Source organism: Chiroxiphia lanceolata, chromosome Z, assembly GCF_009829145.1.
Source record: "Chiroxiphia lanceolata isolate bChiLan1 chromosome Z, bChiLan1.pri, whole genome shotgun sequence".
In the NCBI taxonomy this organism is placed as follows: Eukaryota; Metazoa; Chordata; class Aves; order Passeriformes; family Pipridae; genus Chiroxiphia; species Chiroxiphia lanceolata.
This window is the reverse complement of record NC_045671.1, coordinates 24401936-24426523: the sequence shown is the minus strand read 5'-3', so window position 1 is coordinate 24426523 and position 24588 is coordinate 24401936. Positions and strand designations below refer to the sequence as shown.

Here is a 24588-nt window from a genome sequence, read left to right as displayed (position 1 = left end):
AGCCTTTATCACTTCTTAGTTTTCATTTAAATCAACATGACCAAATCTCTTCTGTAAACAGCCCCAAATGAAACTACTGGCAACTGAATTAGCTGTGGTGAATCACATAGCTCTTCCCATGGTCTGAGAGAATTTCTCCACCTCTTCTGGACACAACTAGAGCTGAGATAGGAAAGGGAAAAAAGCATCTATCAACTGTCAATGTAACTTTAGCCTGATTCAAATACAAAGAAGTGCCACAAATCCAAGAGCTGCAGATGGAGACTTAGGATCTTTGCTCAACTATTTGTAGATCAAATGGTTTAGGACAGTCAATATCTGCAAAGAATCTGAAATAACACTCCCTAAGCATAAATGTTTCTGCACTATCATTTCATATGCACCTAGAAAGTTTTGTAGATGTAGCTAATTCAATGTACAACAGGGTCTCCATCAATTTAGTGTTTCTATTACATATATATTTTAGCATAAACCTGCTACAAACACAAAGGTAACAAAGGTATGGATTTTTTTTTGCATGAGGAAAATATGCAACATTAGCAGATCTCAAACTAAAACACAGCAGGTAACAAACCATTTGCATTACTTTGGAATTCAAGACCAGCTGTACACCCAAACAGATCCAGAGATTACAGACTGCTTTGACAGGGCACACACCGAGCCTAAGAACAGATGGAGCAGTAAGAATTTATAATTCTTCTAGCTATTTCCCTTCACCATCCAATATAACTTCTGCCTTTCCTGTCAGCCTAAACTGAACTTCAGCCAGAATGTTTTGGCCAGATCCCCTACCTTAGATACATAGTGGAAAGTAAGGAAACTGTATCACTTAGCTTTGATGAAAAGGAAATATGGACCCACACAACAGCTACAGAGATACTGCAAAGCTGACTGTAACTTTGTCTTCATGGAAAAATAATTACAGTCTACTTCTTCCCACACACCTCCAACCGGTCATGATTCACAGGTGGTTTTGAAAAGATATGTGTACTTGTGATATGCTACAGACTAAAGGAGTTATCTTTATTACACTACCGCAGAAAGCATAAAATGATACTGTCTCTGATTTGCATTACTTGCTTAATCTGCTAATCAAATTAATACATTCAAAGTAAAAGAACTGATTACTAACAACAGACTCTCATCATCATTAAATAACTTATCATGCTTATAAGTAAATTTTTATTGCTTTGTGTTTTGTATTGTACAATCTCACAGGACACTCTTCATTAACTTTTATCATGTTTTAACTGTTGTCATCTGATCAATAAACAAGTTTACATCAAACAACAAAGAAACTGTAAAAAGAAGAGTGAAATCTTCAACTAACTTATATTCAGTTGACATAAGAGAAGCCAAACACACTAACGGCTGAGATCCTGCCTTTGCATACTCATCTGAGTAACTTCACTGTAACTTGAAAACCTCCTGTAACAGAATTTGTAGTTTAAACTACAAACCACAGAATCAGAAATGCTGCACCTTGATTACTTATCCAGACATTTAGGCCAGAGGAAAAAAAAAACTTCTGCACACTGCTTTAGCTGCTTGTCTAGCTATCTACCAAAAACTGTTGCATGCACCTCAGCAGAGCTAGCAAAATGAGTGGTGTGCTTATACCAGAAACTTCATTGTGGAGTACTCTAAGATCCCTTTTCACATGCATGGAGTTTACTTTAGGACGATAGTCTAATACTCTCCACCTTCAAATATTCTTGTAGAAATTCTTACTTCTGCTGTGTAGATGTTCCAGCTTTTCACAAAGCTCAACTTTTCTCAACTACTCTAACTTACAGCCTACCCTCTTACAAAATACTAAAATTGGCATAAAAAAATGACTGCCTAAGAGCTGGGAGGTGAATGTACTGCAGACTGTCAAAAGGCATAATCACAAATCAGAGTTCACTCAAGTTAAGCTGGACACTATGCTGCTGGACACTACAGCACAGACATATGATCCTTTCTGATGGCTTTGCTGCAGAAGACAGTAGCCTTGAGGAAAACAGAGCAGATAGCTGCACTGAGAACTCTTAACTGCCATCAGGCAACGTCCAAGATCAAGCTCATGTTTGCTACATATGTCAATTCCACTTTCAGGCACAGAAAACTGATATATGACACCACTGAGTGGTCACAGATTTAAGTTTTCATACCATGAGCTTTACTACAGGTATTAATCACAGTTATTGAATGTTGTCTTCTCATTTCATTCTAAAAAACAAAAGCCATAATGAGAGGCAGGTAGAAGTAAAGGAATGCACCATATTCCTGAAAGGCCTTGCCTTTACTCAAACAAGGAAGAAGAGGAGAAAGAAGGGAGAAGATTGTTTTAAATACAAGTTAGTTACAGTAAAATACCAATGAAAATATGAAAAATGTGTAAATTCTGTAACAACAGACTTATTTTTAACATTTTCTCAAAGGCCCCACCTCTAAATGATGCATCTGGGTGCTCAAACCCTGAAGTGATACATAGGAAATAATCTCTCCCAAGTGGAGACAAACAGGAAAATTTTTACAGCTGAGAAGTAATGACTTTACATGTGTCAGAAACAAAGAAACTTTTCAGTATTATTCTTCTTATTCTGCTACATTTACAAACTACCAAAGCTGTGTTAAGAAAGCCTTACTTCTTTCCCTTATTCACCCGTCCTTATTTTATCTTGGAAATAAGCCATGAGTTTTCTCTGCTGTCAATTTTATGGCAGGTGATCTTTATGCCACATTATTGTGTTTCCTACTCCACTAGAGGATCAAAAAAATAAAAACTACTCAGATACACTTCAAAAGTGAGGGAGCTCCAGGAAACACTCTTTACACATAAAGAACTTCAACTGCAGCTCAAAACCACACAGAAACGTAACAGGCATTTTGACAAGTACTTTGCAAAAATATTCTCAGTCATATGAAAAGTCTGCTTCTGAAAAGGATCACTAATTCACAGCAATATTACTAATTAGGACTATGAAAAACAGGTAAAAGTGGAGACACTTATTTTAAGTTGCTACTGTGCACATTCTGACCTTAACTTCAAAAGTCTAACAAAACCTGAGAAAATATACCTGCAGATAGTAATTTCAAACAGACCTTTGTCGAGAATATATTTAACGTAAGTATTCTAGCTGGAGGATGTTTTCTCTTGTCAATTTTCAGGCCTCAGATGTTGGCGAAAGCATTTTTCAAATTTGACAAGAAACGCTCGCAGACCACTTCAGAAATGAATAAAAGAAAAGATCTAAGACTGCTTTGAACAGTCTTCTGGCACACGTTCTATGAAACACCACAGAAATACCAGTCCTAAAGCTGAGACATAACTCATGAGAGAACGACTGCATATAATGAAGCTTTACCCTCACCTCTGGCAAGTCCACATATTCTGTATGATACTCTTTAATTTTTAAATACTCATTATCCATACAGTCTTTTTGCTTTCTATTACTGGTATACATGGACATAAAAACCCGCCTTAAGGCAACCCTATCCTTCTGGTACACAACTTTTTTCCCTGGAATAACAAAAGGACAAAAGAAACAAAGTCAAAGACAGTAATAGAGCAATTAGGTTCCCAAAGAGAAAGTGTGCCTGTATTTGCACAACAATAGTAACTTAAACAGAAGAGATTGCTCCACCCCGAACATGTAACTGGTATACTATCAAAGGAATTAAATTCCGGTAGACAGTTTATCGTCTGAGCCGTAAGGGCTTTGGTTAAAACCAAGTAACCCGTTAGAAAGCTAAAGCAAAAAGGAAAAGAACGCAAACGGAACAACACTGTGTCACAGTCCCCAGATCAATTTTTTTTTACTGAAAGCACGCAGAATACTTAAACGGTAAAAAAATCCAAACAAACGAAAAATCATCAACCACCTTATCTCTTCAATTCTTCAATTAGTTACTTACTTATATACTCATTTAAATATTCATAAAAACACATCCTAAAAAGAGCAGCGTTAACATAAAATTTTCTAAGTCTGAATATCAAACATAAACAGCAGATGCCAAGAAAAAAATTCTGGGTGATCTGTGTAGTCATGCAGACAGTTAGCCACTCCCTTTACTTGACCACAACTCACGCTTGGGGTGGGGAGGGGGGGGAAGGAAAACCAAACCAATTGGTTAACTGTAACTTCAGATGGAGTTTAGAAGAGCTGTAACTTTTCCAGCCGTGCGCAGTTTGTTGTTCCACCATGATAAATTTAAAGGGAGGCGGGGGGAGGAGACAACATAAGAAACTCCATTTCTCGGCGCACCGCGGGCACAACGGCAAAGGACCCACGACCCGGGAGCCCCGGGGGGCGGCGGGGCGAGGGCTGCCGCTCCCTCCGTGCGCGGCCGCACCGCTGTGCCCGCGGGGGTCCGGCCCTGCAGGGCGGGCGGCGCGCAGGCCTCGGCGCCGGGCAACCCGCCGCCTCCCCCGCAGAGGCGCCGGGGCGGGCGCGCACAACCAGAAGGGCCCTGTTTTCCCCCCCGGCCTTTCTGGAAAGTTTTCTCCCCGGTCGACAGGCTGTTAAACGCCCCTGCCTGGAGATGCAGCCCCGCTGCCGCCTTCTCCCGCCCATCCCCGAAGCAGTGGCTGCGGTGCCCGAGCACGGCCCCCGTACCTCTGAGGCGGCAGGCGGGCGGGCAGCCGGGTCATGCCTCAGGGCTGGGCCAGGCCCGCCTGCCCGCCTCTCCTTCCCTCCGCCACCATGTCACGCCGACCAAACATGTCTGTGCGCCTGTCTGTGGCGGTGGTGACTTCCTGATCCGCCGCCGCTCGCACAGGCGGAGGGACGGGAAAGGCCACCCCCCGCCCCCGCTGCCGCCTCCCCCCTCTGCCCCGCAGCGGCCCTTGGACCGGCTCCGCTGCCCACTGGCCCCGCCCGGCAGTGTCTGCAGCAGCGCCCCGCCGCCCGCCCCCGCCTCCGGCAGGGCACAGAACTTTTCCAGGTGCCAACCACCGCCGTCCCCTCTCCCGACATAGGTGCAGCCAATCTGCGGATACCTGAGCATCCGCGCGCGTGCATCCTCGCTCCCGCCCGGCCCGGTTAAAAAAAATAAATTTCCGCGCACACCGGAAATAAAACGCTTTTTTGCTTGGCAGGCGATTCCAAAATTGTAGCGCATGTTTTGTGCTACTCCGCTTGGGGGGGGGGGGGGGGGGGAGGGAGAGGGCGGGATTTCTGCAGGGAAAACGGGAGGGCTACGACGACACACACGCTATTTTGGGAAGTGAACCGCGACACCTTTACAGCAGGAATGACTGCACAGTTAAAAACAGGAGACCTAAAAGCAACAGGAGCCGCAGTCGGCCGGCCGAAGTCCCAGCCCCCGCTGCTCCCCCCTCCCCGCTGTGTGCAGTGCTTGTGACAGAAAGGCAGGGAGATGATCCGGATCATGGCCTCCCTGGCTCTGCCGGGGAACGCCGCTACTCTCCTCGCAGGCGAGACAGCTCTCTCGCGCACCATCTTCCTCCCTGCTCGTGCCTCCCTACTTCCCCTTCCTCGGCTGGGTCTGCGCCAGCGTGTGCCACGGCGGAGAAAAAGCCCCGCCGCGCCGCGCTCTGCCGCCTCCGGACACCGTGAACTTCACCCTGCGACCCCCGGCAGGCGCGGCGGGGCCCCCACGGCCCGTCCGTGTGGGCTGCCTCTCCCCACGGATCTGTTTCTGCCGTGCCCGCGTCGCCCGCAGCCCGTGACACGCTCGCTGGGCGGCAAGACCGAGAGTGCCGCTGACTCACGAGTCAGCCACTGGCGACGCCGCGGGGGTTCTGTCGCTCCCGCCCCGGAGATCCGCATCATGATTATTCCAAAATAATACCGGATCAAAACTTTCTTCTCTCCACCCACTGGAACATATAAATATTCGGGAGGGCCGGGCGCCGGGGAAGGTGGGGAGAGGAAGCAGGTGGCACGGTGGCGGCCGGGACCGGCGGGGCCGTGCGCGGGGAAGGGCAGAGACGGAGAGAGGGAAGGTGGGCACGGTGCGAGCCGGCGCGGCCGCCGACAATGAAAGACCGTGCCGGCCACCGGGAGCGGACGGGGGGCAGACCGAGTTGTAAGTTGTATTTACCTTCCGCCCGGGCGGAGCGCCGTGCTGGGTATCGCTCCTCTCCCCCCTCGGTGAGTCACCGAGCCCGGAACCGGAGCGAGGGACTAGATTACCAACATGACTTCACTGGTGACAGCCATTCCCTCCTCTTCCTAAACTCCTGCCCCTCCTTCGGCCCCCCCTTCGCGGACGCCACTGCTCAGGAAGCGGCGCTCCCATTGGTCCGCCGGCCAGGGAGTGTCCGCCCCCCTGCGCGGAAAGGGCTGTTCTATTGGTCGCGGCGACTGTCGCTCTGCCGGGCGGCCGGGGGGGTTCTGTGCTCCTCTCGGCTCCGCGGTGCCCTGACAGGGGGAGGAGGTTGTACCGCGCCGTGCGGCGCTGTGCCCAGAGTGTCTCCGCCGCGCCCCAGCTCGTATCTGCTGGGGGGAGAGAGGGGCAGCAGCGCCTGCCGTGCGGAGGCGGCGGCAGGGCGCCGGCGGCACTCGCGGGAGTAGTTTGGGGAAGAGGTGGAGAAGGTGCCGGAACTGCGCCGTGCCCCTGCCCCGCTGAAGGAGGGGGCAGGGGGCCAGGCTGACGGGCTTGAGGTCTGCAGTACCTGGCTGTTGGGCTCTGTGTGTGTGTATGTGTGCAGGGCGGGTGTCTCCCTGCCTTTAAAAAAAAAAAAAAAAAAAAAAAAGAAGTCGGGAACAAAAACTTGGGCGCCCGCCGTCCTCTCTCTCAAAGGGTGCTGTCGTGGATAAGAGAAGGAATGCCGAGAGCATTCTAGCTGAACCGGTCTCTCATGCGGGCGGCGGCTTCAGCGGCAGCGCCGGGGCTGCCCGCAGACCCTCCTGGGGCAGCTGCTTGAGTGTCGGCGGAGACCGTAAAGCCGAGCGAGAGGAGAGATCTCTCCTTATACTGCAGTTATGTTTGTTCCGTCTTGCTTGCTTTCGACTGCGGAGCTTTTTACAGCTGATACAGAAGTACACTTTCCAGCTCCGCGTGCTGGTGCCGTACTTCTGTGTGGGTTTTTTGTATTGTTTTTGGTGGTGGTGGTCGTGGGTGGTTTTTTTTGGGGGGGGGGGTGGTTTTGTTGTTGTTGTTGGGTTTTGGTTTTTTGGGGGTTTGGGGTTTTTTTGTTTGTTTGGGTTTTGGTGGGGGTTTCTTTGTTGTTGGGTTTTTTATGGTGTACATCGTTTACCTGGTTTGCAGGGCTGCAGAGCTCTCATGTTGTTTGCACAAGCTAGCTGTTCGTGTAACAGGCGATTGAGTACTTCATTAAAGTACTGGGCCCGCCAATTTAAAGGGTTTTTTTGTTGAATACCAGTTTTAGAGACAAAAAAAAATACAGCCAGACCACCGTACGTGTAGTTATATTTTTTTTAAGATCTTATCGTATGGGAGGTATTTGCCCTTCTGAAGCTAGTGTATCTCTTACTGTGAATTTTACTTTTTACTACGGAGTAAAAATGTTCGTAGGAACTTCAGTATTAAAATCAGTAGCTACTACAGATGCTTAGGTGACCGAGTTTAACATGAAGTTTCTCTGCTGTGGCCAGGTGGATTAATTAAGGACCTGAAGCAGTGCTGGGAGCACCAAATACACCTTGTGGTCTTTAAGTGACAGCCATTGTTTACGTGGTGTTTAGCTTTGAGCACTTTTCATGGTTCGAATAGGAGCAGTAATCACCAAGTTACAATGCTGGCAATACAGTCCTAATTACTGCTGTTTCTGTAGTTTTCCAACTTAGTCGTTCGCTTTATCTTACTTATTATGTAAAGTCAACTACCGAAATGTGGAAAGACAAGTGTGTAAGAATCAGAGCTAACTGGACAGAACTAAGTGTCAATAAAATCAAAAATTTTAAAGACTACATTTTCAGTTCACTCTTGTCTGTGAAAAATATTTACTTGGGAACAAAATCAAAGAAACTGAAACATTCAAATCTGTGTATACACAGTCTGTGTCATTATGTAAATCTTTTGATGCACGTGTGATTTATAGCTTTGCTTTTAGCTTTGTCTTAAGCTATGAGTCGCAAACCGGTGTCTAAGAGATAAAAGAATGTAGTTAACATTCTTGGAAAATTATGCTAATGAAAATGAAAGTGGTGAAGAGATCCTTTTTTTAATCTTTTTTTTTCTTCCCCTTAATACCTTACTGAAACTCTCATTAGGCAGTCATTTGAGTTTGTGGTTTGTTTTTCCTCCTCTATTCCCCAGAGTAAATCTGAGGACTGTTTGCCTTTTCTGCCTGCAGAAGAGAAAACAAACATTAAATAATGGAGGGGAAGCTTCCTTTCAAGACAGCTCAACTGCTTGTTGGACTCAGCAGCACTCAAACCATTCTAAACCAGGTCAAGCCATTCTTTTTGGTAGAAAGCATACAGAGAAGAAAAAAGAAACTAAGTAAATCTTCCAGGCAAAAGAAAAAATGTTCACTTGACTTTGGGATAAAACCACATATATTTAGTTAATTATTATGTTTATTTTTGGGAAGGTTGCAGCATCCAATTTAATTTTGGGAGAACATGAACATGGATGTTGCTGATGTCAGTCTGAATGCTTTTTGCATTTTGATGAAGTACCATTTAATCTCCTCGTAACCTGTACTGAGGGAATGGGAACACGTATGTTTTTTTTTTTTCCAAGGGTCGCATGGTCAACTGACATGAAAGTCTTAATTGGTAGGGTCAATAAGGCTTCCCTATGAGACTTGAGTAGCTGAAGCTTCGTGCATATGTATATTTAAATGTGATGAATAATCCCACGCTAAAGGATAAATTGGTTTTCCCCCTCTTAATTTATCTAGCTTAGCAAAGGGAAAAAAAGATGTAGGCCCTGAACTTGAATTAATGTTTTGGATGCTGCCAAGAAGAGTAAAATGGCACATAAAATTTTCAAACTAGAGAAAGTACCATGATGAGAAAAGATACCACTTTGACTACATAGAAACGTTGTTGTGGAACTAAAGCTTGTTTATGTGAGGAATGATAGCAATATAATTAAGTTGGTTTAGAAACTGATGTAACAGGAACTCTTGCAGAGACACCTATACCAAAAGAAGGTCATTGCCATTAGGGAGTTGCAGATGTTTATAGCAACCTCACCATTACCACCTTGAAATCCCTGCTGTAACAGTTAGTGATGCTATTTCTCTCTTTGCCACCGTCTGTCAGAGGTTCCAGCCACTTCAGCAGAAATGGCAGAAAAGAGTATTTTTTAGTGTCTCAACCAATTCCTAGAAGTCCAGCTGCTTTAGCTTTGGTGGCAAGTGAAAAAGGGTTTAAGGTAGAATATTCCAATATGCTCGTGTTTCTCTATAAATAACAAAACAGAACAAAAATACTTTTTTCATGTGTCCAGGAAAATCATAAAGAAGCGAACTTGCCATCCACAAGTCCATGGGCTCTGATGGGATATACCCATGAGTGCTGAGGGAACTGGTGGACATGATTTCGAGGCCACTCTCAGGTCTTTGAAAGGTCATGGCAGTCAGGAGAGGTGCCAGAATACTGGATGGAAGCAAGTGTCACCCCAGTCTTCAAACAGGGCAAGAAGGAGGACCGAGAGAGCTGCAGGCCAGTCAGCCTTGTCTTGGTCCCTGGAAACATGATGAAACATCTCATCCTGGAGGCCATCTCTATGCAAGTGGTAGACAAGAAGGTGATGAGCAGTAGTCAGCATGGATTCACCAAAGGGAAATCATGCTTAATGAACCTATGATTGGCAAGTACCTGGGTGGATGAGGGAAGAGCAGTAGATGTTATCTACCTGGACTTAGAGCAAGGCTTTTGATGCTATCTCCCACGATATCCTGATAAGCAAGCTCAGAAAGTGTGGGCTGGACAAGTGGACAGTGAGGTGTATTGAGGATTTGCTGAATGGCAGATCCCAGAGGGTCATAATCAGTTGCACAGGGTCTAGTTGGAGGCCTGTCACTAGTGGGATCCACCAAAAGTCAATACTTGTCCAGTACTGTTTAATTTCTTCATCAATGACTTGGATGAAGGGGCAGAGGCCTCATCAGTGAGTTTGCTGATGACACAAGGGTGGAGAAGTGGCTGATACCCCAGAGGGCTGTGCAGACCTTTGGAAGGACCTCTACAGGTTGGAGAGATGGGCAGAGAAGAACTGTCTGAAATATAACAAAGGCAAATGGAGGATCTAGTACAGGCTGGGGGCTGACCTGCTGGAAAGTAGCTCTGTAGAAAAGGATCTGGAGATCCTGATGGACAAAAAGCTGTCCATGAGCCAGCAGTGTGTCCTTGTGGCCAAGAAGGCCAATGGGGTCCTGAGGTACCTTAGGAAGAGCGTTGACAGCAGGTTGAGGGAGGTGATCCTACCCCTCTACTCAGCCCTGGTGAGGCCTCACCTGCAGTGCTGTGTCCAGTTCTGGGCTCCTCGGGACAAGAGACATGGAGCTCCTGGAGCAGGTCCAGTGGAGGGCGAGAAAGATGATGAGGGAGCTGGAGCACCTCAGTTATGACAAAAGATTGAGAGAGCTGGGCTTATTCAGCCTGGAGAAGAGATGACTGAGAGGGGATCACAACAATATGTATAAATATCTGATGGTTGGATGTCAAGAGGATGGAGCCGGACTCTTCTTGGTGATACTGAACAATAGGATGAGAGAGAATGCAGAAACACGGAAGTTATACCTGAACATGAGGAAGAACTTCTTTACTGACTGAGCACTGGAACAGGTTGCCTGGAGAGGCTGGGGAGTCTCCTTCCCTGGAGATATTCAAAAGCAGTCTGGACAAAATCAGGAGTACCATGCCCCAGGGCATCCTGCTTGAGCAAGGAGGTTGGACTAGGTGACCTCCAGTAGTATTCTCATGACCTGTCTGTTAATTGGGAACAATAGTTTTCCTGAAGTGAATCCTAGAGGGAAGGTTACTCTTTATCTGTCTGTTGTTCTTCAGTATGTAATGATATGAGTGTGCCATACTCCGTTGAAGGGATGTGTCTCAGCCTGTTATGATTGACAATGAAGTTAAAGCTGATTTGAGGTTTTCCTTCTCTTACAGAAGAATTAATTACTTTTAAATTTAAAAGTAAAATTTATGTTCTAATACAACTTTTATGAATGTGCTTGGTACTCAATGCACGTTTTCCCTCAGCCTTTTTTCTGAATACGTACATGTTCATCTATCTGCCTTCACAGTTTTAAAAGATAGAGCCTGTAGCTTGATTTGCTCTAAACTCTCAAGGTGTTTTTGCGAGTGTGATGTTGAAAAGATAATACTAAACTGAGATCTTCTCAAGGCTAGTTAGAGGGGAATAACAATCTCCTTGGTCAAAAGAGCCTTCTGAATACATTCCAGAATAAAGTCTGTGTGTGAGAAAGGTGGTTGACTTGCAGTGATAATGTGCTACTGTTCCTGTTTATTTTGTAGTCGATAAAGTTCTAGAGTTTGGTTTGATGTCATATTTTATGGGATAGGAGAAGTACACAGTGGTGTTGATCTCTTTCTCACTTTGTTTTTTTCAGGCTGCTGTTGTTCTTCCCAAGCAGATACTTTCAGTTTTGTGTGTGTTTTTTTACAAGACTGTAACTCTACACTTGATTTTATTGAATTTTATCTTAATTTTTTTAGCTTCTCTGTAATTTCTCAACATCATTTTCCATTCCAATCCACTCTTGTAAGGTGCTCACCAAATCCCACTAGCTTTTTGTCAGATGCAGATTTTGTGAACATACTCATTACTGAAGAAATTTAAAAGACTATTAAAGAGAACCATACACAGAATGGATTTCTTTGGCACTCTGATGTGTCCTCAGTTATTAAGATTCATTCCTGGGTGTTAACCTGTTCTGATTCTGGCATCCTGTTATCTTTTTGTGTGCCTTAATAAGATAATTTGTTTTCTAGTTCTGGCTATTCCTGTGCTATTAAACTGCCTGCTGGAAGTGGTCAAACAACTTTTGTTCAGTGGGGCAAACCCAGAGTTCTAAACTGAAGCCTGAAGTTCTCAGAGAATCGATTTTGCTATTCTTCCTGTGGTTAATAGTGCTTCTACTGCAAATGTGAATTTACCTATCTTTAAACAGTCCCTGAGTTTGCCTCCAAGTACCAGACACAGGTAAAATCTATGGTGATTAACTTATTCTGGGGTTCCTTATTAGCATCATGCTAATTGCAGGGCAGTGGTGGAATATATAAGGAAAACTACAACTGTAGAATTTTGATCCAATAAGTAACAAAGATTGTGAATGTACTAGATTGGGGAAAAAACTTATTTGCTGTATTATTATGAAGACTATGGTGATTCAATTTAGTCAAAGTGAAAAAGTGAGTATAGATGACAGTGGGTTTTTTTCTTCTAATAATACTCAAGCCAAGCCACTACTCAAAGAATGGCATCTATTATATATGTATAATGTATGTTCTACTCTGCAGTATGCTGTTGGATTAGAAAGGAAATCTGTTAAGGCAATGAATATTGGGGGCCTCTGGAGAGTGTGACTTACTCTGAAATTTTTGTATAAATCAGTTACATTCCAGAGTAGTCTTATGACTGTTCTGTATATCAAGTGTGGCTGTCATGAGGACACAATTACAAAAACCTGAATCCTCAGATTATTTTTTTTTATATGGGGGATTTGCCATAGCTTGCTCTTTTCTCCTCTGTGCACTTTTCTTTTGTCTAATCCAGTTTGTGTTCCTCTGTTTTTGCTCACGATTGTTTGTCTTTGTACTTTGCTCCTTCTTCCTTTTTATAGTTACTTATCATAATGCAAATAAAAAAAACCATTGTTCCAGAATATTTTTTCCTTCATCAATGTTGTTTATGCCAGTGTGATACATAGTGAGTACAAGGTGCAATTATAATACCTAAGAACTATTTGTTTGTATAAACTACTGCTCACCATTTTTAAGTTTGAGAGCCCCTTATGAATACCTTCTTATCTTCTTGAATTACAGACTTGGTTTTGCCCAGATATAAGCATATTTAAGACCAAATGGGACCAAAATAAGGCTGAATTTGGCATAAATTTTCTAACTGCTGCTAACATGACTTAATTTGTACTAGATATGCATTTTCCCTCATACTTAAATTCATTGCATAAAAGATGGGATATTCTTTTCCTGGCAACAAGTAAAAAAATGAAATACCACAGACAAAAAGGAAACTCTCATTCTCTGAAGAGAAAGTCTAGAGTGTTTTTTTTCTGTTTTCACAGTATTTTTCTGGGATAATGTTACCTATTCACTGTGTGCTTGTGTTTCAGATAAGGTTGTGAATCCACAAGCAAAGCACAGGCTATATCAATATAATAATTTTTTTAAATTCTTGAGTGGTAGAATGTATTTGCAACTTTTCAGTCATGATGTCCATTTTCACGTAATACAATAACAACTAAATAAAATTAGAACATAATGGTAAGTTTTATAAGTCAAGCAAAGAAAAAACTATTTTGTATGAAGTAGCAGAGTGTGTTGAGATTCTCTCCTACAAGAAGGTGGAACATTTGAGACAAGTCCAGGAACTTCTCATTAGCCTTCTTATCTCAAAAATGTATTTTATTAAAAATCAGTGAGTACAATGATAAGGGAAAACAAAACAGTAAAATGGGCAGGGAAGTGGTCTATTAAGAGAGGATTTGTTAAATATGTTTTCAGTGTGCAAGGGCAGTTTTGTTGTGTGCTATAACACAGCTTTCCCAGATGAGTGACCACTGTCTTCTCAGTAACGCAATTTGATCAAAAGTACCAAAGGCAAATAGCAGACCTGGGATGAGTAACTCTTTTCTAATGGCTATCAGATGCCTGCATAAATTGCGACCATCTCTGCTGCTTTTCAACTTTCGGAATAATGGCAAGATATAGCCTTCAGGTTGTTCTGTTCGTGCTGTTATAGGTAAGTAGGACTCTGGAGATATTTTTATTTTCTATTTGTACTTGTTCGTCACTAAATCATATGCATGAACATGAAATATGGTGCTTGAGAAGGAAGGTATGTGATTTAAGATAGTTTTTATTTCAGCTAGAATATACTGGCCTCATCAATATGCAGACCTTTTCTAATTTAGTGTTCACTCTAGTTAAGGCATAAGAATAATTTGCTTTTGTTTAGCCTTAGACAATTGATCTGGAAGCCAAAATGAATCATTCATGATGGGATGGTGTACAGGACAGGCCTAGATTCGGTAATGCCAATGGAAGTAAATGTCAGCTCTCTGCCACTGCTGTTCACTATAGTCACTGCTTCCAGTGATCTGCTGACATACCAATTCACATGACCACACTTTTAACAGAGGAATTCAGATAAATCAGCTTAATTTTGACTGTTGAGGTAAATTGGGGGATGCTAGTGAATGAGAGGCTGGATGTGATCTTCCAAAGTGCACGTGCAGGCTGGAAAGGCAATTGCCTCTTGGGCTGCATTGAAGGCAGCGTGACCAGCAGCGTGATTTGTTGGAGTGAGTCCAGAGGCCATCAAGATGATTAGGGGGCTGATGCATCACTTCTATGAGGAAAGGCTGAGAGAACTGGGATTTTTCAGCCTGGAGAAGAGGCGACTTCAGGATGACCTAACTGCAGCCTTTCAGTATCTGAAGGAGGCCTACAAGAAAGATGTAGGGAGACTTTCTATGAGGACATGAAGTGACAGGCCAAGGGGGAATAGTTTAAAACTGAAAGAGAGTAGTTTAGATTAGATATTAGGAAGAATTCTTTACTGTGAGGGTGGTGAGGCACTGGAAGAAAAGTTGTTGATGCCCCATACCTGAAAGTGTTTAAGGCCAGATGGGATGGGGCTCTGAGGAACCTGATCTAGTGAAAGGTGGCCCTGACCATGGCAGGGGGTTGGAACTAAATGATCTTTAAAGCTCCTTTCAACTCAGGCCATTCTCTGATTCTAGAGTATGAGTCAACCCATCAGATTTTACCAAAGTAATGCTGCTACAGGCTGTGTTTTTCACATTACAGAAAACTTCGTTCGGTAGTGATGTTGGTGATGGTTGAAGGCAGCATTTAATTTGACAAAACAGCTGATTCAAGAAACGGTCATCCAGCCATAAACAAGAAATCATACAAGGGATTAATAACACAGTGAAGTAATCATAAATTCACAGCCTAGCTTAGTCAGGAACATTTCTGTGTTAAAAAGGTATCTGTGTTCCTTTCAGAAACCCTAATGAGTTGTTCAGACTATTTGCATGTTTCCTGCTGTATCGTGTATAAATTCTGCTACCTTAGCTTGCAAGGGTTTTGTGTTCATTATTGCACTGACTTTGCTTGCTGTCTGTCTGATAACTAGGGGCTGTTTGGCCTTTGCCAACCTGTACATTTTAAACTTAACAACACTTATGAAGTGTTGTTTTAATACATGATGTTTTATCTACCTGACTCATGTACTTCAGTTAACTCACAAGGAAGTGCCTCACAGCTTCAGGGTGGTGTAGTGATAATGATACTGTGCAGTTTGTCTTGTGCAAAAAATGATAAGTTAGCTAGCTGAGATAGCTGAGATAGTTACTCTCTGATAAATAAAGTTCTCAAAACAGCTGTAGCTACATACTGTCTTCATCCCTTGTAAAATCTAGGGGTTTTTTAGTTTCAGAAACTTAGGTATAAATGCAGAAAAAACCCTGTCAGTAGACAAAATTTTGGGGCTCAACACAGACTATTCTTCCCAGCTTTGCTAGATGCCTCCAATGAAAAATTGCTAAGCTCTTCAAGGTTCTACTAGGCTCAAATAGCACTCCTCTCATTGCAGCTGCGACACAAATTCTAGTAAATTGAAATAAAATATTTTAATAGAACACTACCCGATGGGTAGGCTTCCTCTCCCGTAAATCATACTAACAACTTGTTATGTACAACCAGGACAACATGTTCCTGGAAGTGGCCTATTAGGTTCTTAAATGTTTGTGGAGATAAACTACTGGGCCTAAGTTTGACAGTGCTGTTCCAGTTTAACCTGTGATATCTGAGGTGTGAACCTCATAAGTCAAAAGCATAGAGTAATGGTTTTTGCAGTGAGGCTTTGTGATGTCTAGGGATGTGGAAATTCTGTTACTGCCCACTTCACAAAGTCACCCTGTGCTGTTCTTGAAGAGAAAACGTAGCCTGCTGAAGAGAATTTACATCACAATGGCTGGGACGCTCCCTTGTCTTGGCCGTTTGATCGGTGTGTTAGTAATGTCTTTTAACTGCTGCAGCAGTTAGCTGCAATGCTTATGAGTCAGAGCCCTATGTCTCTTTCCCGGCACTCTTGAATACTCAGGTGGACTATAATATACGTGAGACCATTATCACATTCGAAACGTGTTCTTCTCCATCCAGTTGATTTTTAGAACTTTTTAAAGTCTTTGCGTCTGAAAGCCTCTAACTGTCTCAAACATTGATGTATCTAGCCTCATGCTTTATTTTCACCCCTAAGACAGAGAATAATCAGAATTATATTTTAATGAAAAGCTGTTAATAGGGTTACAAACTTGATTTTTTAATGCTTTTTATGGCTAAAGGAGCAGAATTGAATACTGCTTTTGAACCATGTAAATATAACCAATTTCTGGTAAAAAGGTACTCAGAAGAGTTAAGTTCTGTGTAACAGGCCTCTGTCAATGGTTTCAAATACTTCTGTTATCAACTGTCAGGAAACAGAAATTATTTTCCTCCTTTCACTTTCTCTAAAGTGTATAAAACATATGCAGTTAGCCAGCCATTCTTGATTTCTGAAAATGTACCACTTACTACAAAACCCTAGGATATTTTTTCAAAATTAATGAGGATTTTTTCCACTATAAATTGGTATAGAAAGACCTGCTAAGAGTAATAACAAAATAAAGCAAAAAGCCTGTCAGATCAATTCCTGCAGAAGGTGGGGGAATCTGGGAAAAAGCTGTCCTAATTTCTTATCTGAAATAGTTGGAGGGGCATCATGAAGAGTCTTAAATGACCTAGGAGTACTTGAAAAGTATTAATATAAGATAATGAGGAGAAAGAGGCCACTGAATCTTAATATACTAATATCTAGAAGAAAGTAGATATATTTAATGCATCAGAATTCATTTGTTCAGGATAAAAGATGCAAGTATCAAGGAAAATAAATAATCAGGCAACTGTGGGTTTATACTGGAGAGGTGTTTGTCTAAGAGGGGTTTGACTCTAGTGCAGTTGCTAATTCCAGTAAATATAAAGGGATACATTTAAATGGATCATCTCCAATTGGAAGCTTTAGAAAGCAGAGTGATTCCGCTCCAGGGAAGGCCATGAGGTAGGTAAGCTTACACTCCTTAGTTCCGAAGAGCGTGATATTAATATCTTGGGGAATGAAACTAGGTTGATATTTTGTCCATAATGCTCATAATTTTTTCAGGTGTTTCCTGTGTTATTTATTGGCCCTTTGTATTTACCTCCTATTTAGCAGGACAAATGGATTTTTCTAAGGGTGTCAGGGGCACAGTCCCCTGTCTCACTATTGCCTCTATCCATTCTAATGTGTGCTAACGATAATATTAAGGACTATGGCTGTGCACCTTTCACCCCTGACTGCCATCTGCCTTCTCACTGGGCCCAGTGCTATAAGCAAATTATCAAGCAAAGGAAGCTGTCAGCTTGGGTGCTTGCGGAGGCCACTAAGATTTTTATGAGAAGTTACAGCTGGGTATAAGTGTACGTTGACATTTAGGTTCACGTGTGTTAGTATGTGAGGTGTGCAGACCGGTAAGCAGCACAGATGCATAATTGTATTGAACTTTCTCAGAAGCCTTTCAAAAACCACAGAGACCCTGCTTTCTGCTGCTGAACTTCTGAACCTCCATTAAGACTGGATGCATTAAGAATAATTAGTAAGGAAGAAAACAAATTTGTGAGCAGGTAGATGCAAGCAATCTGAGATAGAAGAGTAACAAGACAAACATCCTCTCAGTAACCAAATAAAGTCATATTTAAAAGATAACTGGAAACCAGTACTGGAGTGCTGTGCAAGAGAACACAGCAGAACAAGAAAACAAATACAATCTGTTACCAAAAATACGCTATTATAGCCCTACATGTAAGGGATGTAATGTCAAAAAAAAAAAAAAAGGCAAGCTAGGACAGTTTAATTGGAGACAAAGTTGTGTAAGGCCTGAAACAGATGTGAAAGACATGGGAATCTCTAGCAAAGCATTCATTATCCTGCACCATTGTAAACAAACTGAGTTATTTCATTTGTAATTAGAAAAGAGTGGGGTGTTATTGTTAATAAATTGGGATTTATTATCATAACTTTCTCTTGTTTGAGGAGAAGTGATAATGATTCTTGCAATAGGAAAATTGTTTTAAAGTAATGATTAGAGCTATGTCTCTAATCTCTCTCCCCTCTGTAAGGGAGGGCTTGCAAGGGACTAAGCTTGCTACTTCTGTCATGGCATAGGACAGCGAGGAGAAGAGAACGACTTGGTACTTTTATTGCTCCTGTTTGTTTCTGCTACTCCCTTGCATCTCTAACTCTTTCCTCATAAGCCAAGGTTATGCAAGTGGGAAGTAAAACTGACTCTTCCAGTTGTATAGGTTGCTCAAGCAAGTGATTATTGCTGTCTTATCCCAGATAAAGCAGGTAGTCTGCTGTTCTAAGTTACTGTCTGTCTGGGCTAAAAGCCATGTTTTTTCACTCCAAGAGGCTGAACAAGTTCCATTTTAGAATCTAGGAAAGAGCTAAATCTAAACAGAGAATGCACAGCCATGTCTGTTTCTGAAGCCACTACATGGAGGACTTTCCCCATGAGCACCTGAGAGCAAAGGTCTGGCACAAATCTTTGCAGAGGGTAGATCCGAACTGGAATGTTAACCCTAGATGCACTAGCAGCATGTTAGATTCAGAAACCGTCCCAAAATTTAAATAGAAATTGCCCACTTAAAAATTGATTGGCTAGTTGGACAGACTTCTACTCTTCATGTTGCCTGGCAAGCTGGCATGAAAAACCTGTGTTTGTCACAACATGAAGAATTTTGGAATAGAGGAATTGGACCATACGCACAAGTAGGGGCAATAGCAGCAAGATCCCATTCTAGGCCAGTTATCAAAAACTCATGGACTGCTGAGGAACAATCTCAATACGCTGGAGACAGTGGGTCTTACTACTGTATAGTCAGCACCCACAGAGAATAACATTTACAGGGTGTGATACTCTTCCAAATCTAGAGATGAGGCTCCATTATTGGCATCATTAATATAATTATTGCTATTCCTTGCTCCCTGTACTCTCACCCATGAAACAAGACAAATTTGGCCATTTTGAAGAATGAAGGATCCCAATAAAGAATGTTGCTCCTTCTAAATACTCATTTTCTTTCCTATACCTAATTCCTGTGGGTTTGTTTTTTGGGTTTTCATTTTTGTGAGTTTGTTGTTTGTGGGTTTTTTGGTGGTTTTTTTTTGTTTTGGTTTGGTTTTTTGTTTGTTTGGGGTTTTTTTTTGGTTTTTTTGGTTTTGTTTTTGTTTTTTTTTGTTAATCTGCCTTTAAATGTGCATAGGTACATGAAACCAGAGAGCTTACTTCAGTAAGTCCCTGGCTGGTATGCATGGTCTGTCTGGAAGAAAAATTACTTTTGTTTTTTTGAGGGAGTGTCCTAGTTAGGACAGCTGAGACCAGTTCATCACTGGATGGGTGTAACCCAAAACTGTGTATTCTATAGCCTTCCATGCCATTTCCCAGAAACTGTTATCAATGAACCATTTACACCATCTGCACATAGAGCCTGACTCCTCAGGCTATAAACTGGGTGCTAAGAGGCCTGCGAGATAGGAGCTGCTCTTGTCCTCACACCCATTAAGGAAACCCCCTGCCCTGAGGGAGGTACTGAGCATTCCTACCTGAACTGGAGGATATATAATCTTGGAATCTTGGGACCTTTTTAACCACTTGTGGGATCCAGAGGAAGACTGCAGATCACCGCTCTCAACCAGACTGCAACCACCACTTTTCAACCAGACTGCAACAGGTTTTCCCCTCTCCTTTTACTTTAGACTCGGGCCCCAAAGAACACCACTCTGGTCATGCCCCAGGGTGCTGGGTTATACTTTTGGGTTTTGTGGGTTAAAACCAATTGTTTGTCTGTATAACCATACTTATTGTATTATTTTATTAAATTGTTATTCTGATTTATAATCTCTCTTTTGAGTTGAGTTCATTTCCCCTGCTGGTTTACCTTTAAACCAGCACAGGGAGTAGCTGAGGAAAGGCAGTGAAGACCAGAGGAAGCACAGGAGATGGTATCAATGAGAAAAAAGCCATAATGGAAATAAGAAACAAGCCAAGTTAAAACTAACTGATGGAAAAAAATTCAGGTGAAGGAATGTGAAATGGAGGTTCCTGCAGCTAGTGGGAAGCACATTTGACTAAGCCAGTTCTTTTTCCTTCTCATGGCTGCAGCAGATTTTCCTCATAGCTGGTATATAACTTCAAAACTTATTTCTATGCATTGTTTCATCTGATAGGTGTTTTTGGAACATCCTATATAAGTGACTTCAAATGGAAGCATTTATGATTGTAGTTGGTTAGAGGGTGATCTCAGGGATAAAGCAGACTTTGTAGAGATTGTGAACAAGTTACTTGTTTATTACCATGCTGCCATGGCTCATGTACGCTATTATTTTCTCTTACAGTTAAAACAGTGTTATACTAAATTTAAGAAACAAGTACCTTAATGCTGCTGCAATTGTGAGAGGCTGAATTGAGAAATAAGGAATTCCACCTTCAGAGATCTCAAGTTTCAGTCATTACTAAAGTGCTTTCTTCCAGGCAAGCATTATTCAACATGTAGGTGGATTACATTGTTGTGTAATTTTACTCAAGAAACAGCGGCTATTATTAGGCACTAGTGAGTAGAAAAGGATTGTGTGATGCAACAGTGGTACAACCGACAAATCAGTTAGGTACGAAGGTCTGCAGCTATATTGGCCAGGCTTTGACAGAGACCCTCAGGAAAATCGAAGCACTGGTTTCAAGAACTGGCAAAGATGTTAGTGCAGATGGGAATTGAAATGGCATGGGTGGAACCTTCCCTTCTTTGTTTCTGAAAGTATACGTGCGTGATCTGGCTTTGTCTCTCTTTTTTGAAAATTCTTTTATTTTTAACTTGGATAACAGCAAGTGAATTGCTGCCAAAGCATTATGGAACTATACTGTACATAGCTACCATATTTTTCTTTTCCTGAGATATACTGCTTTCAATACTTTTATACCTTGGATTAAAGAAAACAGCATTAAATTGCATTGGATGCTAGACTGAGTAAACTGTACCAATACTTGTGTTCAGGGTAACACTGGCCTTCTTATTATGTACTCCTGGCATATGGAGCTGTGTTGACACATGATGGTAGAATTTCTAGCTCAGCAAGCCACAGTAGTGAATTTTCTCCCGCAGTGTTTCCTTATGTCTGCAATTATACTGTGGAGAATAATATTCTTGTGTTGCAAATGTAATTTGGCCAAGCACCTAAGTTCTTGCAAGATAGATAATCCCCACTGTGAATGCACAAAGACAGCATGCAATTTCCCTGAAAGAAAGAAACTAGTAGCAGATATGGACAGCACACAAAGGTCAACTCTTTATCCCATGGTCTAACTGGCAGAAACGTTGAATCTATGTTGATATGGGAAATTTCTCCTTGCGGTTCAATAATTACTTGATGAGAGCAAAAGGGATAATTTGAAGCCATTCTGTAAAACAACTACCATCAACAAGAATTTTGACAGCTAGGTTTAAAAACTTGTGGCTTTAAATTTGTTTCTGTTTAGTAAAAATTCTTTAGAAAACAAGCCTTCCAAGAATAGATAGTGAAAATAAATAGTGACTTATCATTCTAACAATTTGCTGAGTAACTTCATGGGATGCAAATGTTTGTAGGAGAATGTACTTTGATTTCAAATACAAGCAGGGCTTTGTAAACATGTTCCGATCACTGTGCTCATAGCAGCTTGCTTTGTGCCTAGAACCTGCTCCAGATGGGTTATATATAAATGGAGTACAAATCTCATGCTACAGTTACATTATTATGCAATTAGTGTCTTTAAAGGTTTGTTAAAATACATCACAGTTTTTCTTTCTAATCCCATAGATGTTATGCTATCCATTCAGTCATAGATTTCTGCATTACAAAGTTATTTTCATGGTATCTCTAAAAAGCACATTACAAATCAGCTGCAATATCAGGCTATGCTGGTTTGCCATGTAGCTGAGCAAGTCTGCAACTCTGTTCAATTCCAGAAGAGCCATTATTAGGGCGTGGTTTTGGTTTTGGGATTTGTTGTTGTTGTTTTCCCCCCAATTGCTACAGCTCAACATGACTAGCAGTCTACTGTCTTTAAAATCCACCATCCACAACTACTTTTTGGCCAAATTTAAGACTGAAAATAGGGGATAAAGAAGTACTGAGTCACTTCTGTTGTGTGCCAGGAAGTTGCTGATTTGCTGATTAGCCACCTGCTTTTGATCTGGATTATATCCAGACTGGCTCCAGCTGGCCAGAGACTGGGAATGTGAGCTGTAGTCAAGGATACCTGCAAAGCACTGAGGACTGCAGTGAAGCATCTTTGAAGACAAGCACAGGGAAAGGCAAACTAGAGGGAAGGCATGGAAAAATAGAGGCAAGGAGCCAATTTCTGATCTCAGCATCACTGATGTCACCAATACAAATTTTATCCACAGAGCGCTGAGGAAATAAGAACAGAAACAGGTCAGAGAGAAAGGTAACGGACTAACACAGGTGACAGGGAGAGGATAATTAATCATGTCTCAGCTGTAATTTTAATGACTACTCTGCTTTAACACTTGTAATGCCTCTTACTTATCTAAGACCATAAAATTAATAAAATCTTTCCAACAGGTCACTTGTCTTTCATAGCAGCTCCAGCAGGGATTTTTAGTGGTGGTGCACTCATCTGCAGATCCATTTGAAAAGCAATATGCACAGATCTAATGAAGGGGAAAAGGTTTAAGTCTCCTTATGTTTCAAGTGAAATCCTATAGAAGCAAACATCCTTATATTTAAGATCTTCTTTCTTGTAGTGTTTCCAAGGTTGCTAAATTTGCTGGTACTCTAAAGCTGGATGAATACCAACAAGCTTCAGCTATGCTGTAAAAAAATTGCAACAAATCCACAGAAAATGGTCTTCCGAAAATATTTTCTTTTGAAAATCTTCATGAATTGGAACTCTATTGGTGAGCCAAAATAGATGAAAATAAACATTAAGTTTGCTGCAAGGATTTTTTTTTTTTTTTTTTAGTTATTTCACTGGACTGTCTGTTCTGAACTATCTTCTAAAATAAGGAACAAAAAGTATGCATGAAGAACCCCTCATCTGCTTCCAAGTATTCTTCAAGCTTAAAAAGTTGTGTTTAATTAATTAGTTGTTTAAAATGATTCGATTCTAAATTCTTTCATTTTTTGAACATTTGGCCCTGGAAAGTTTTTTTGGGTAGATTAACCTGCAGAGCACATAGCTAGTTTCACGTGTCTAGATACCACTAGGGCTAATGTGATTCAGTATTGCAGCATACACTGCAGTTGCTGTCTTTCACTGAAGAGAAATAAGGCTTTGGAATTCTTCCTCCACTTGAATAGCGGTGTGATTTTTGGGAGTGCTGTGTTTGAGAAGTGCCACTGAACTGCAGGAAGGGAGGCGTTGTCTCATATTTCTGTTTGCAGATACTTGGAAGCCTGATTGAGCAATAAGATGTGCTATGTTGGCTTTCTGACTGTTATGTTAGAAATTACAAGAGTTTCTTCCTGGACTTTTTTTTGTAAGTGTGAATTTATACGAGATTGTCTTTGGCTTGAAGCTGACAAACTTTGTCAAGTTTGAAAAATAACCACTCACCAAGCAAACAAACAAACGAAACCCCCAAAACCAACCAAACAAAAAAACTAACAAAGAACAAAAAACCAAAAAACAACCAACCACCAAAGAAAATTCTACTTCCAATTAGTGACAATCTTAGACATAACTAAAACAGATACTGCATATTAAAACATAGACATAAGATGACCTGTCATCTGAGGTTAACAGCTTACATTAATAAGACACTTGAAATTATTCAGAGATATTTCTGTTGGAGTTTGAATTCTTTTGTCATAGATGACACCAATCAACCAAATTTGCAAGTGGAAGCAGTGTTACAGCCTCAGATGAGCCCATGCAGAACTGCTGGTCACACAGGACAGTCTTTGTACTTTGATAGGGTTGCCTGCAGTATGTAACACTCATCATGCTTACAGATTTCCATCTTGGAGCCCAAATGAAGCAGGTGCGTTTGTTACCAAATTAACTCATTTGGGTGAGGTTTTAAAAATTCATTTAAATATATAATGTATGACATACAGATCCATTTTTAATGCTGCTGGATGAGGTCATTCTCTCCTCCTAAATTGGAAGAATAGGGATAGGTAGGGATAGGTACTTATTAAGAAAAGTCATTAAGGCAGTCACTAGGATTGTACGATTCTCTGTAATGGAAGTCAAATCATGTTATTCAGCAAACATTTATGTAAGATTAGGAAATATCTGTAGATTTTTATAACTCAGTTTTAAAGTTGAAGAAATTTTAGAATGTGAGATGTCTTGCTGTAAGAAGT

At 41.7% G+C, this 24588-nt stretch overlaps 1 protein-coding gene and 1 long non-coding RNA gene across 4 annotated transcripts in view; one reads left to right on the top strand and one right to left on the bottom strand.

Moving 5' to 3' along the window:
* SMARCA2 (SWI/SNF related, matrix associated, actin dependent regulator of chromatin, subfamily a, member 2) overlaps positions 1–6212 on the bottom strand; it is a 118864-nt gene extending 112652 nt beyond the window's left edge. Inside the window, exon 1 of one of the 3 annotated variants that reach the window (XM_032674700.1) lies at positions 6052–6212. The gene's annotated coding sequence lies outside the window, so the exon portion shown is untranslated. Of the gene's footprint in view, positions 1–4601; positions 4735–6051 lie in introns of those variants that run through there. The other 2 variants (XM_032674702.1, XM_032674701.1) reach the window with 2 other exon arrangements.
* On the top strand, positions 1657–19696 carry LOC116780154. Its single transcript, XR_004354354.1, has 3 exons — positions 1657–1669; positions 15100–15103; positions 19577–19696. It is a non-coding gene; the product is annotated as an uncharacterized LOC116780154 (long non-coding RNA).
* The last annotated feature ends 4892 nt before the right edge of the window (positions 19697–24588 follow it).